The sequence below is a fragment of the Augochlora pura genome, chromosome 3, assembly GCF_028453695.1.
Source record: "Augochlora pura isolate Apur16 chromosome 3, APUR_v2.2.1, whole genome shotgun sequence".
NCBI lineage: Eukaryota > Metazoa > Arthropoda > Insecta > Hymenoptera > Halictidae > Augochlora > Augochlora pura.
The window spans coordinates 20075727-20090728 of record NC_135774.1 but is presented as its reverse complement, the minus strand read 5'-3'; the positions used below and the strand labels follow the sequence as shown (position 1 = coordinate 20090728).

The 15002-nt window shown below is 32.6% G+C and overlaps 1 protein-coding gene across 3 annotated transcripts in view; it reads right to left on the bottom strand.

Annotated features, from left to right (window-relative positions):
* Qtc (GRIP domain-containing protein quick-to-court) overlaps nucleotides 1-15002 on the bottom strand; it is a 33499-nt gene that overhangs the window by 15676 nt on the left and 2821 nt on the right. The window lies entirely within an intron of this gene.

The following is a 15002-nucleotide window of genomic DNA, read 5'->3' as shown; positions in this document are numbered from 1 at the left end:
AAAATATAATTATTCGCAAAGTGAAAAAGAACTAGAACACATCGCTTAAGAAACTTGCAGACACGGTAAAAATGCTTTTAAGAAAGACATTTACTCCGAAATGAAATCAGAAAAAGAGACTGAATTTGACAAAATTGATGAAGACAATACGGTCTGGGATATTGTAATATTTTTAGATGAAAGCGGGTTCAATATATTCCAATCCGACGAACGCTATTATGTCTGGGGAAAACTCATTACGGAAATGGAAATGTCTAATTTACATCCGACTGTAAAACATCTCGAGACTACCAAATGTTGACCTCTCAACTATTACGTCCGTACACAATGCGGACATGTATTTTTTACGTATTTACAGAAAGATAATATACTAATCTAAATAACATTAATACGATGACATTAATTTTATGATATTAATATATAGATACATCGGTAAAAAATAATCAGTTTTGTCAGCTGATATAGATCATCTAGAATTAAACAAATTTTGCTAATAACATTCTTCAATATCTCCAAAAATAACACAGGTATTAAGGTGGTCCCCTTTAACTCAGATACCCCGTATTTTGCCATAGATTATTTAGGCACAGCTTCTTCGATGAGGTATTGAAACAATTTAACCTAATCTTTTTGATCCAATCAAAGGAACGATTTTGACAAGTTTCGGTAAACCTGGAGAGTACATGCTACGTCCAAACTGCGAAATTTGAATCGATCAGAACTATTGGAAAGGCAGTCACCATTGCGGATGTTCACACAGTATCCAGTGAAAATACTGTCTAGAACTTGACAATTGAACTTTCCGACTTTCGAACTTTGTACATATATTTCGTTGTTACCGCATTCATACACAGTGTGCCAAATAAAGTGTTACAAGAATAGAGCTTACAACACTTTATTCGATTCACCATGTATATTCAATTTATTGCTATCAGACTTCGAGTTGCAGATTTTGCAGTGTCATGTATGTTGGGTTGTCACGGCGTCATCAGTAATAGCGACGAATTGTGACGTTATATGTGTGGACTGTATTAAAAGTAGTACCGGAATTTAGTGGTGAAAAACTTATATATTTAGCCTCGTACTATAAACACCTTTCCTTTGGAAGTCTAAGGTCCTCGAATTCTGTTCTAACTCTAAGAGGTCTGTTTTCCTCGATTGCTATTCCAACTCTAAGAGGTGTGTGTTCCTCGAAATCTAATCCAACTCTGTTTTTGTAAAAAATGTTTTCTGTTTTCTAATACTCGTTCATTGGTTTTTCAAGATTTTAACAATAACCAACCTAGGAATAATAAGCCAATAACCAACCAGCGAGTCTGTCTCGAGAAGGCACCCTTCCCCTGCGCTTTAGCGCGTCCCTTTTGGAAGTTGCTGCTATGGGGAAGGTGGGGGCGGCAGCGACATTTTAAAAAAGATTCCTTTAACGAAGATTTTCAACAGGAAATTCCTCCAGGTGAAATTACGGCTGGTCACCGTTGTAAACTAACATGGGACTTACCCTTTGGCACTTTCCTTTTTTATGACACGTCTTGGCTATTGAGGCCGAGAGAAGCTGAAATCCTAAAACTAGCAATAAAATATGCGTTCTCTCGGCAGGAAAATTATTTTAAATCTAAAATGCCTACCAGCCGTTAGCGAAAAATCCTAGACTCAAAAATAGCCGGCGAGGTACGTTCGTGTCATAAAGAATATTAGTGCTGGGCACTAACAATGTAAGTAAAATAATAACATTTTATTATTTCGCTTAGTATGATCGTCAACATTGGCTATAGTAGTGACGTGTATCGTGGAAAAGTTTGTTTAATTTAACAATGGTAATTTATTAACATTCATCAGTTCGTTGTATCAATACAACATATTCGTCGGTACTTCTGAAAGTACTAATCCATTGCTGCAATAAAAAATAAAAAATAAAATTGCTGCAATGGGACTAATTGAATTTGGAAAACGTGGGGGATGAGGGTTAACTCATATAGATTTTTACTGGCACGTTTTTCGTCTACCTTGAAGAGTTGTCAGATACGATTCCACAGTTTCGATAAAGGTTGTCGCATCTAATGTTCGATATTCGGTATATGAAGCATGCTTCACCGATGTCTTCTGATACCGACTAAAAGTTTGAGACGAAGTTTTGCTGTTTCGTAGTGCGCAATACTGTGCAATACTGTCAGACTGAATTATCAAAATTGATTTGTTCTAAGAACAATTGACAATATTATTTGAAACTGTTCTTATATGTAAGTTGCAATAAATAATTATGATAAGCTGAGATTTTTACACGATTTATAATAAGGATACAGTGCAAGTACTGGTAACAAATCTAAATGGCATTAATGTAATGCGATTATGATATTAAGTCGTAACAGTAACATAAAAAGTGGACAGTTTGTTTCTCTACTACACTTTATCATTCTAATTACTGCTGGAGAAGCTAATATTAGTTAATCTGTTTTCAGAAATTGTTGAAAGAATAAAATAAAAAGTATCACTTATATCATTAAACAAGTTAGTTGACCTATATACTCGTCGTAACAAAACATGTTGCCATTCCTTCATAACAAGGATAATTGTTAAACAGTTAAAATAGTTTCACCTTTAAACTTGATTAATATATTAATTTGAAAATATATTATTCTTTATTAAATTACATATCTGATAAAATGAAGGAATCATTCATATTCAACATAATTTCAGTAACTTACTCATTTTTCAAAACGATTACAACAGCTAAACGCTTAATGGTAAATGAAAAAGTTGCATAGTAAAAGTTTGAACTTCGAAAACAAAAATAGGCGATTAAAATTGGTAAAGTAACAAACTGAATCGAATAAATTGAAAATGTGCAACGAGAAATAGTCAATGTTTCAAAGAAATCAATTTCATTAGACCTCAGAAAACTTGAGTGACAAATAAGTAGGTATAATGCTTCCGTCGCATACTTATCTTCCACCTTGGAAACGTATGACGCCACATGTACTTATCATGGAATGACGTGACGAAAAATTTGCAATTTTCAAACATTCAAACATTCTAGTTTTTTTAGCATGTTAAAATATAGTTCGGATAACAGAACGTTCACTTATTCGTATAAATGAGTTTTCGCCATATATACTTTGAATCCTTTAAATCCTACAGGAAATAAATGCGCAAAATTTTGAATTATTGCAGCAACGAAACAACACATCCTAAATAGTTATATTTAAATTATTAAATTTAGTTTGATTATGAATTATCAGAAACATGACAGTTTACATAACGAGATGATACATATTATATTGATTAATTAAGTTTTCTATGAAATTGGTAATACAGTATGTTCTCCCCAATTGTTATTCAGCTTGTGAACAAAAATGAACAATATGGGAAGGGGAGATATGATGATTCGAGTCTCGCGTCTCATTTTTATATTTGTTGATAATCAGGAAATGTAAATACGAGGCGAAGGTTGAAATAATCATATCTGCTCTTTCCAAATTGTCCATTTTTCTTCACAAGCTGAAGGACAATTGGGGAGAATTTATTGTACTGTACGTTCGTGCACAAAGTGTGCAAGCTTCATCCTGCTAACTAATAGCAATCTGTTAACTAGTCTTAATATCGATTTGTGCTCTCTTTCAAAGAATAAGTAATATAACTACCATAATTGATAGGCGTGGCGTTTCCTACGGAAAATGGTATTAGTCTGGAAGCGGTAATTTATTGAACAGTCAGAGTTTCTATGGCCATTTCTAGACTACCTTCAGAATAAATTGTCACAGATGATGGTCAAATTTATATACAGAGCATCTGATCTTAATAATCACCTAAACTTCTTAACATTTTATTTACTAAAAGAAAAGTCTATTAACAGAATTTTAAATTATTATATCCTTTCAGTTGGTTTTTCTGTAGACCTTAATAAAAAAATGTGAAAATTTCGATCACATTTTAATATCATCAGTGACTATATAAATAAGAATATTTATACTATGAGTGGGTCAAAATTGGCCAATCATCGTTGTCTGAGCATTAAAAGATTATTTATATATAGTGTTTTCAAGATTAATAAACGTTGCCCCCCTTTATCACTCCATATTTTTCTTGTATGTTCTTGCAGATGTTATATCGCTTGCAAAAAAACGTAACAAGGTAACCTTCAACTAAGAATATTAAAGTTGTACATGAAATTTGCTTCCATCGACGACGTGTCACGAACTTATTGCAGGCAAAGCATTTTGCATAGAATATATTATCGTTGAATGAGGTTGCTATTAACATTTCATCGTTAAAATTATCAACTATTTTACGTAATGATACTATTTTGCAAAAAGTTCGCTATACAGAGCGATCCACGCAATTGTCTCACGTCACCGATTGTAGCTACTCCGTTACCAGTCCAGTTACAAATAAATATCACGGCAGCGGAATAAATGTCTTTAAAACTGCAACAGTACACGGGCAATCAATAACTGCATTATTTAAAAAAAAAGTGTATACATACTTTCTTCATGGAGATTCGCTTTGAAATTATTTGCGTAAAGTATTAAAAGCACAATGATATAAAAAATTATTAGTCATCGAGATATATAAAAAAATTCCTGACTGTTTATTTTTAATAGTTGTATGTAGTAATTGTATACAATGATTGTATGTAATGATTGTATGCAATTGTATGTAATTGTACAATATTCTAACCGTTTGTGTGTTAAATTGTGTATTTAGAGAATACATTATTGTTCAAACTTTACTTCAAGACTCAATCAATTGTCGCTGGAAGACTATCTGAACATGACTGAATAAACGTGTTGTTGCAAAATGAGAAAATAAAGTAACAAGTACTTACATATGGCAATATTTCTCGTACGTTCTATTGCTGATATCAAAGCGATAACGAGTTTGTGTGTACATAAACGAAGTGTTCCAATAAACACGGAAAACAAGCGATGTCTTTCATTCATGGAGGATTAAAAGGAATTTAACGAGACATTTAATTTTGATTTACGTTGCTTCTTTTCTTTAAATGGACACAAAAGCTTTCAATGCCTCTATTTGTTGTTTTACATGTATAATGTTAATGGAATATTTGTCTATCAATAAAAGTATTAATATTATAATAATGGCAGTTCTCTTTAAAATGGAGATATAGGTATAATTTAGCAGGGTTTAAATCATGTTTTGTATTTCTAAGATAAATTCTTAATAGTATTTTTAATATTTTATACTATGTAGTATTTAAAGACTTTTTGTCATATAACGTTTTGATCGTAGTTTTACTTATAGAACGCGCTGCCGAAGTATATTCAGTTAAGATTGCAATACATTTCGAAACGATTAAACTTAATCCATATCGCAAGACGCTAATAATAGTAAAATCTATTAGTAGATTATTTGTCTATAAACATCATTCTACTGATTTCGAAATACGAGTCATTATCTACGCAAAATGAAAAACTTTATCGTAACCATGTCAGATTTAATCGCTGCGTTGTTATACCATTTCTTTCCATCTATCGATTCGCCTTGTTCGACTAAAGTGATTAACTGACTTGCCGCTGCAGAGACCTTTGAAAGCTTTCGTACAACTTGATCGTTATGTTGCATCGAGTCTTATTAGATCTAGATACTTTCCGAATAAAAGCAGATTTTTTAAAAATGAAAAAAGATAAATTAACTAGGTCTCATAGCATTTTCATTTTCTTTTTACAATCAGTGATTTTTAGGTTGACGAAAACTTTTTTAATTGCGATTTTCGTAAAATGAAATTGAGAATTTGCATAAACACTTACAATAATATTAATAATATCTCAATTTGCTCGGTTTAAAGTAAATTGTTGTATTCACAATTAGATTTACCACTTCAAAAATATTTTGTCTACCACTGTCTTTTACACATTGCTACTTCGTGACGACCAACATGCACGTTACGCTTGATAAAGCAATCGCAGAAGTATGTCTGGAGACACTGATAATACTTTAAATATGCTCGTGCAAATAAAAAACAGAAATAAATTCTAGAACTACACTTATCACACCATTTTCGAATTTTGCACGCGTTCTCTACGGTACCTTCTTATCACTTCTTATCTATGTTATAATTAGAAGAAAACGGTACTATTAATCGATTACTAACGAGCTATTTTGTAAATTTCATGACACAAAAGATTATTTGAATCACACGATATTTTCGACATTTAAATAAGATAAATTGCTGCTACTGTAATAACAACAGAAAGACTAAATGAGTCTGCAAGAAATACCTTGAAAAGTATGTTTTAAAATATTATCAAATAAAGTGCAGAATTGTTGTAAGCATTGTCAACAGTACAGTTGTGATGATGGTCCACCGTGCGAGGGTTAATGGCTTACTATTTCTTCCGCGAATAAATACGTCCGAGTTATGAGTAGGTAATCAAAGAAAATTTTCCGAGTGCAAAGGATTATGTGCCTGAAATATTTAACGAGACTCGCGAGATTAAACAAAAAGTTTGTGACTCCTGAGTAAACTCTGTGCGAGGAGACACAGAATGGCTCTCACGTGGAAACTGAAAGTTCACAACGATCTTACTGTACATATAATTGCAGCATTCATGAAAAATGAGGCAGTGAACTTAGCGCATTCATTAGAAACGAAAACTAACGGCAACGTGCGAATCTCTGTTCCGTGAACTTTATTTATCCTAGGTTGCTTCCGAAGTTCTAACATTGCTTCAACGGCACTGGTCATTATTTGTAGACAACGGATCTTTACGCATTTGCGACACATGTAACCGTGAAATGCAAACGTATCAATAAAAATGAACTGCGACATTGTTCTACGTTTGCCAGATGGTATCTTCTAAACGATGCAAGAAATTTGTCTCTTCCTCAGACTTTTACAAATAATAAATTAAAATCGGGACAGTAAATGAAAACCGATCTTCGATTTGGTATGTTACAACGTGGTTACATACAAACCATTTTACATTCTAAACACGCGTTTCTGCAATAAATTCATCAATCATCTGGCAGCGAATTATTTCATTCGATGTTTTTCACTCGATGCGAACGAATTGCACGTTGACCATAAAACATGACCGGCTCACGGAAATTCCATTACGGATGTACATGTTCGCTACATTTTGTTTAATGTCCAACGGGGAAGCGAGGAAGAACAACATAAAACAGCAAGCGTACTATATTACTCTATAAGATCAATATAACCTCGACCTCGTGCAATGCAACTTTCATGCTCATGTATATGTAACACACATGTATACCAACTCTTTTCGAAATGACCGTTGAGAAGAAACTCAATCGTCGCGATCACGGAACTGGACCATGTAAGTGTTTTCTTGGAAAAACATTGAGCGCGACGATGGAGTTACATCATGATGTAAAATATCAACGAACAGTATTTCAGTCTCAGAATTTCGTTGGCAACCATGTACTAGATTGGGCAACGAATTATCTTGTTTTTATTTACAGTGAAATAGTATTAAGTATGACGTGAAAATAAATATTCAAAGTAAATATGCAAAATAAATAAATAAATAAATTCTAAAGCTGTTGGAAAAATATAGGATGCAGTGATCTTTGATTTAGTAATATAAAACTTATCCTACTTCCACAAACGAAGTAGGAAGTCTTTAGCCAACTTAATGTGCTGATATTAATGCAACTGGAACAAGCTAAGTCTCTTTCGTCTGCAGTTAACAATGCTTCAAAAATTGCTAACGGAAACACTTATACATGGATAATTGCATAATAACGAACAACCGTTACATAGCTACAATAATGCACTTGCAGTATTTTCAAAAATGAAAACTACATTTCATTCGATTGTTAATCATTTTTTCGACTACGTTAGTAGTTTCTTACCTAGAATGATGCGAGGATTCAATGAGCGAAAAGGAAAAAGTTTCTATTTAAAATGAAAGTGCAATACAAGGGGTAAATACATTATTGCACTTTCAAATGCATCATCGTAAATATGTAAACCTCATAGAATCATTCGCTATCTTCAATATAATTAGACTGTGAATTTTTATGCAAAATACACATTTTCTCCGTTTATTGAAAGATATTAGAATAACTTAGAAGTTGTAGTTTCTCTTTAATAATTTTAGGAAATCAAGAATATTACGTTGGCGTTATTAAATGTTTCTAATTTTTCTACCGTTGCGTATTACAAATATTTATTTTAGCCACAAGTATATAAAATTCAGTCTATTATAATTGCGAGAATCATCGCCTACGGTTGAAATGTTTTTCAAGAACTTTCTACGAGTTTCGATGGATTCCATAAGCGTGAATTGCATTTACTTTTCAATATACAGTCAGCTTCGAAACTGCCAAGCATCGTTGACCTCATCCAATTCGATGGCACGATAAGTCATCAAGTAGAATCCTTCAGAAGTCTAACCCAATCACACCTAACCGATATCCATTCTAATTGTCTCTGGTCTAACCCATTTCTGTCCTTCTCCGTTGATGCCACGGTCAACAAAACCCTGGCTTCTCTGAGTCATCGTTGTTTCGAACATAACCAATTTTGTCATCAGCATTGCGTCGACTTTTGGTAATAATTTTATCTTCGTAACTCGTTATGTTTTGATAAGACAATGAAACACCGACTTCAACATTATTTCGCAGTTTCGTAACGAACACACATACATCTTTTGTCACATGTTATCTTTATAAGACTTTATCAGCGGCTGTGTTATACTTTTCGTTATTCTTTCACGTTTACGCACAATTAATTTAAATTTTCCAACGCGAGGCTTAAGTACAATTAAGTATTTATTTATTTAAGCATAATATATAATGCATAAATATATATTACATGATATATGTGTCCTTTAACTTCTCATTTGAGCCTATAACGAAAGTTTAAATAATATATTTTGTGGGCCTTAATAATTTATATTCATGCTGCAAATGGCATCAGAAATAGTTGACATTGTGACCTTTTATACTATCGATTAATACCTGTTAGAAATCTGCAGTTTTTTAAATCTTTTCACACACGCAGCTTGACCGATATCGATGAAACTTTCAGCATGTAAGTTCAAATTATCATTTTAAATATCATTTCAATATCATTTGTCATTCCAAGTAACAACGAAATTAAAAATGCATATTTTAGTTGTTGCGCAATAGGCTAATACTATTATAAATAGAAAGAAACTTCAAGTTATTTAATCCAGTTTTAAAAAGATAATACCGTTTTAAAGGATGTCAATATATATTTGTTCCCGACTGTATATGTATACGTCGTAAACGTGCAGATGTAAAACATTTTTACAATTTTAGAAACATTCAAGTGTCATTCCAAGTGTCCGTTGAATTTTTATAATCCACCGCTTGGACATTATTTATCAACGTCTTTGGCTATAGAATTTTTTTTAAAGAAAATCTCTTTCAAGAGCTTTCGGTGCCATCGTAAAGTAACAATACTAGCAAGAGAACAGGGTCGTATCTTCCACGATGACACTTGATCCATCATAAAGCTACATGAAACGGAAAAGCAGTAATTCCTTGATATATCCTAGTGCAAGGATGCTGCGCAGTTTGTCTGAGAATCTGGAGACAATATATGTTACGTAATGTGGAACAGTATCCTAAATTAATAATTTGCTTAATTCGATTTTCTAATAATTTAGATTGCAAAACACCTTTTACATTGGCGACAAAGTTTTGTTTCTGTGTAGAGAACATCGAAGTTGGTAAATCGAATTCCTTCTTTATTAGTAATAGTTGTCTTTTCGTATTTTACATAAAATTATAGTAACGACTTCTTAAACGCAAGAATAGACTGAAGCAATGCGTTAATTATGGGGATTCATTTGTTTGTTGCGACCTCGCAACCTTTATACTGATAATTGTTAAATAAATCATTAATTCGATTATTGACACATTATTAATGAATCCTCTTTCTTTAATATCAATCGATTTTATCCATTCTATTTTATTTGTTTACGTAATAAATTTCATTAGTTTATACGATAAATTTTATTCAAAAGGAATGAGAGATATTTTTGAAATTATTTAGACAGAGATTTTATTAAATTTGTTTAAAACAGTCGATTCAAGATTTCAACTAAATTGATTAGAATATCAAAAATACTTTTTGAGAACGTACACAAAATAAATAATGTATAATAACTGTATAAGAACAAAAGCATTTTATATATGAAGGAAAGCATCAAAAAGTTTCTCAATTTAAAGTAAATCTTCAACAAGATTCTCTTAAAAATCTGGTACATTTCCGTTAAAAAATTATCAGAAAAGTCTCATGAAACATTTGTATAAGTCATCGTTTATTAGGATTTTACCAACGTAAACGAATAAATTCCAAAATTTAAAAATATTGTAGAAAATCCAGTTCCACTGCGTAATATAGCGAACAATTGACCTACAAAGTACGTGCAAGATAGACGTCCCGTTTCCTTGTCGATACAGAAATGGTTTAACGAAATGAGTGACGCTGTCAACAGTAGTCAACGCTGACAAGGTCATCATAGGGACACTCAACGTAATGAAGTTAATGAAGTTAATTTTTTCATGAAATTTCGTAACTGTATTATAAACGAAATGTGATTTTTAACTTCTATATACGGCTACGTAACAATCAGATTCTCTCCAATATTTTGATCCTCAAATTTTGTGATCAATAGCATCCTAATATTAATTAGAATAATATTAATTTTAATATTAATATTAATTATCTACATTAAAGAGGTAAAAAATCAATTTTTCAGTTTTATTTTCTTGCAAAGTAACACGGTAAAAATACAATCTCGAAATTTGATACTTCAACTTAAAAGAATAACAAAGTTACAACAATTTTCTACAATGCTCTGACATGACAAAACTTTAATGTAATCGTGTTTGCTGTTACCTGTTTACGCGCAAATCAAGAAAACAAGATGAAACCTTGTTCCTACATAATCTTGTGAAATATGAGCTTTTACTTACGATAACCAGTATACAGGATGCTATGACAGAGCCAACGATCGTAAAACTTTGATTGGTCTTTCACCCACGATAACCAAATACCTGTTAATAATTATTCACCGAGTCCGACACTTATTTGTGACACGATTAAACTTTAATAATACAAAATGGAACACTGAATGTCGATTGTGCAAAGGTTGATCATGTTCTATTCGTCTGCGCGTGTTTGGTAGCGTCTTTCGCAGAGTATCTACATTATTATTAGTGGTTGAAATGTTAGTGGTGGTGGAAATTTTGGTGGTATCCCCTAGAGACGATATCTTTAACGAAAATCTTTACCTTCGATATACCTGAACGTCAAGTGCTTAGTCATTCTAATATTTACAATCAATGACTACCTGCATTGGGTTGCACACAGGGTGCATGACACGGAAGTACCGCAAAGGTTGATTCAGAATAATAATATGAAGACACAATAGAAAACAGAGGAAGTAAGTAAAAGTTTTGTCAACAGTCACTAGTTTCAGACAACTAATTGGAATTTTCACACTTTACATTAAGATCCTAGAAAAGCTAATATTTCTGGAAGGAGAACCTTGAAAAATATGTTGAAGAAAATTAATAAATAAAATTACAAAATGATCATAAGAATATTCAGTTATATTTTTCGATAAGAAACTTCAGGCACTATGCACGTATTATACATTCCCTCGAAACCTAGACACGGTCCCCTCTGTTTCAATCATTATCAATCATACTTATCCTTTCCGTCAATTCCTACCCACAAAAGCCCATTGATTCGATGATGTGATATAACATGTATAGGTACATATTAGAAAAAATACCATATTTTAAATCTTCGTAACGCAATCAGTTCAGTCTCTATTAAGGAACTTCTACAAAGTCTCCACGATTCCATATCACCTCTTGAGAATTAACCCTTATTATAAGATATAGAAATATTCTAAATCTGTTTTCAAATTCCGTTGTCTTTTTTCAACAGCTCGTAATATATTTTTTCATAGTTTCTAAGCAAATAATGATTTATCGTGTTTATACTGAGAATTAATAAATCATAAACAACTCATAACATATTTCTCCATAATTTTTAAATAAATAACAGCTCGATTTATTTACAACCTAGAAGTGAATAATAGCTTAGGATATATTAATTTACAATCTACAAGCGAAAAACATATATTTATTTACAACTTACAAAAGAACAACATTTATTCACCGATAAAATTATTGTATTGCTTATTATTTGATTAATATTTCTCAGAGAGATCTTTTCTAACAATCATCAGTTGCGTAATTATAATTTTATCAGGAAGGCATTCATGTTTGAAATCTATAAAGTAACTTTCAGATATTTCGTAATAAGAAAAATGATTACGATGTCGGCAGATAACTACGAGTATGTACTGTATGTAGCTACGTGTATGTACTATGATGGCAACTGATAACAATCAGCTAGCGAAATCACACGTTTGTAATGGCGGCATATGAAAAAGGATTTTCCTGACGTCTGTACAACTGGAAATGTAATTTGTATGAAATGTTATTAGACAAATTTTTACAACACCGGAATAAACTTACTGAAATACAATATATATTTAGTAATAAGTACATACTATTAAATCTGTACTAAACAGAAAATAAAATGACAAGACTGTTCATAAAAACTGAAAGAGAAAATAACAAAAACCGCTTTAGAAATATAATTAAGAAAGGAAGGAAACAATAAAAAATGGAGTTATTTTATAACTTTTTAAGTGTCTTTTGATAGTTCTATTGAACTATCGTCCTGTTTTCGATGTAATTAACCCCTTGCACTATGACTCCTTTCATGTTGCGTTGATTAGCTCTTATTTGTTCTTAATATTTATAATAATAGGACTAGACCATTGTTATTTCTTCTGCTATTTTTATTTAGTCTAATTTTTAAACTTTGATCACATAAGAATTAAATTTGATTTCGATTTAAAAGAAATTAATAATATTAATATTTAATAGATTTTGCATGAAAGCCCTGTCACGAGTCTGACACGTTATTATAGTGCAAGGGGTTAAGTATTTCTGTTCTGTCTCGTCTAGTTAATCAATTATTCTACTTTCCTTAAAACTGAAAAATATCATTATCATTCACAAATTCTATGGAATAAAATATTAAAGATAAGATACTCTAGTGCAAATAAAACGTATATTAAATTAAAGCAAATATAAATTGTAACAAAGAAAGTAAAAAATCGACTTGTTTCATTGTTTTGAATTTTCTTTGGAAAATTGCGAGGAGCAAACTAATGGACTCAAAGTAAATGATACTAACCCATTTTTAATATAACAATATATTAAATAATTTCTATGCAATCTCACTACACAATATATCACTGGTGGTTTCTATAGTTTTATTCTACTTCGAGTCCCGTTTACCTCACTTCGTTATTTATGTCATTAAATTACAATGTTTTCGTATGAGTACGGGCTATCATCTACATTAAAATAAAGAATATCACAAGACCCGATATATTTATTTTTGAACGCGAGTCGTGATATTGTATGCTATGTGCATTCGTTTAGGCTGTAAGCTTTACAGCAGCCAAAAAGATATATGAATCGTCCACAGACTAAGTACATTAATTCCACTTTTTGAAACTTTAGTGTCAAAGCACCTAATTGACTCTAACGTTTTTAAATTTCAAATCAACGTGGTTAATGGGTTGCCGCATTATTTATAATTTCTTGTAGTTCGTAATAACGTCAACATACGTCAGTTACATACATCTACCTAGTTCTGATAAAACAGTTAAAAATACTAATCTAACTGCAATTTTCGCAAAAATTTGTTTAAACGTTGTTTAATGAACTATTTCTCTTACATCTAAAAAATTCAAGTTATTCAATCCATTTTTTAAAAAAGTTATATCGTTTTAAAAGGTGTTCAAATGTTTCGGTGAGGATTTGAAAGAGATAACCGATTTGGCAAATGAGCGACTTATACAATACATTTTCAAGCTATCATTTCATCGATAGATCCGCCTTTGTTTTTAATAACGTCCTGGCAGATTCGGGGCATTGTAGCGACGAACTTTTTCAACTGTTCCGGCTTTAAAGCGTTCCACGTATCCTCCAATATTTGCCAAAGCTGTTTCTTCGTGAACGGGTAGTGCTGACGAACAGTCCGTTCCAGTTCATCCCACAGGAATCTCATCGGACTTATATCCGAGGATTGGTCCGGCCATTCCATATTTTCGAATACTATCTCTGTCTCTTTCTGCACGGGCATAAACGGGGACATGTACACCGCGAAATAGAGTTTCGAGCTTTTCTCTTGCTGCATAATGAAGGTATCACCCGCCAACCGAAGTCCCGACGGTATACCATGTTTTTCCATAATAATCTCGTACTGGTCCTGATTAATTTCTTCTCCAGTCAGAACCAGATCACCGACGCCTGCTCGAGAGAAGCATCCCCACACGAAAACGCTTCGTTTCATTGCAAACGTGTCAAATTTCGACCTGCCGGTCCAAAGGACTCTGCTCCAATCCTGGATCGTCCAGTTTTCGTGCGTTTTGGCCCATTCCAAACGTTTCTTGCGAATCCTTGTCGATAGCAATGGTTTGCTCGTGACAACGTACTCGTACACCGGAGTCCTTAGTCTTCTTTTGATGGAATTCCGTGGCACTTCGTTCGAACTTCCGTCATTTTTACGTCTTCCGTCCTTCCCGTTTCTTCGCCTTCGCCTGATCAACCGTGGCATTTTATCTAAATCCTCAGTACTAAATTGTTTTACTGCGTGTCGTACACTGGCGCAAGAACTATTTGAAGTTTTAACGGCATCTCGCGAAGGATATCGCTTTTCGCGAGTCGTGGTAACTTTGTTTCTCGATTTCCGTGCCATTTTCAATGACTTTTTTGTCATCTTCGAGTGTTGCGCACAAAGCTCCGTTGAAAGGTCTTTACTGGGTGATTGATTATGCACGAATGACCGCAATTCCAAGAAAAGGAGCATTTTATGCACTTTTGTTGGTGGCGAATGTATTTAATTGGAGTTCTGCACTGACTCATGTTTCCTTTTATGTACCCAG